Genomic DNA, 1,407 nt, shown 5'->3' with positions numbered 1-1,407 from the left:
TTCCCAGAGACGGAAAAGAAACCTGGAACTGGATAGATGTACTCCTCTCGTATAAGACCCAAGTAAGGTTCCCAGTATCCATATCAAGTAACTCACAGTACCCTGCAACTCCAGGTCCAGGAGTTTCAGTAATCACCTCTCAGAGTCTTTGGGTTGAAATATGTTTTCATGTCTGCTCTCTAAATCAAGGCATAAACTTCCTACAAATGACAGAGTTTTCACTTTTCAGTATGGTTCTTTAAGTTGAGAACATGGCCACTTATCTTACAGAAAATAGTTACTGGAAAGTGCAAACATTAACAATAAAGGAAAATGTAAAACTAAGCTGTAAAGAACTCTGGCATTTCAGCTGACTAACACCAAGGCCTAACACCCGCCTGGGCCCCCAGACCCACCTCTCAGGGACATTTCTTTCCCTTAAATTTGCCTGGTGCTTAGTGTCGGGGAATAGTTTTAGGGCTCATATATATCAGCACCCACAGGCTGCTCACAAAGGATGGTCAGGATTTCTTCCTCCTTGCATTTTTTGCACCATCTCAAGTTGCCACTGTCAACCCCTGTAGAATATTGAAGCATCCTAGAGGACCCTGCAGCTCAGCAAGCCCAAGATGAGCACTGTATTTCAAGTTGAAATGCAGACTGCTTACTTTTCATCAGAAATAAGGTCGTGTCTTCTGGCGCAGTGTGTGAGTGTGCTGAGTCTTGTCAGCTGTGGCAAAGTGAACAGAGGACCAAGGGAAAACACCTTCAGGAGAGATTCTTGTCAATTGTCCAGACACTACATAAAGGATATCTTATTTTGTTTCTTTCTCCTGACTTTATTTTACTTTAGGGATATGTAATAGCCTAGAAAATAAACAAAATCCTTTCCTGGTGTAAGATTCAGCTGCGTAATTGATTCAATGTTTCCTTTATTTGTCTAATTAGGCACATTCAAAAATATCCATGACAAAAAATATCAGAAAATTTCAGCCCTCCAGGAGAGCAGTTCAGGTCATTGCCCTGAGACCTGGCTACTGCCCACTGGCCCAGTCTTGCCAGGAGACAGATTTTGGTAAATAAATTACCAATCAATAAAATCTGGTTACTTCCAGATAGAAATCCAAAGATGAGTTATGGTCTTAAAGACTCTATAACATGTCCTCACATGTGATTAATTTATACTAATATATTTAATTGAATACATGGGTGATTATTAAAGACTTTGTGATTATGATTACTAAGATAACTCTGCAGTTAAAATGCTTGCTTGCCTAGAATTCCAACAACATGAGTTCAATACCCAGATCCCATAGTGGAAGGAGCAAGACGATCCTGTCCTCTAATCTCCACACCAGGCTGTGGCACACCTACACACACGCACACAGGGGTGGTATCTAACCTCCACACCAGGCTGTGGCACACCTA

The sequence above is a fragment of the Grammomys surdaster genome, unplaced genomic scaffold, assembly GCF_004785775.1.
Source record: "Grammomys surdaster isolate TR1022 unplaced genomic scaffold, NIH_TR_1.0 63, whole genome shotgun sequence".
Taxonomy (NCBI): domain Eukaryota; kingdom Metazoa; phylum Chordata; class Mammalia; order Rodentia; family Muridae; genus Grammomys; species Grammomys surdaster.
The sequence above is the reverse complement of the archived record's forward strand: the minus strand, read 5'-3'. Positions refer to the sequence as shown.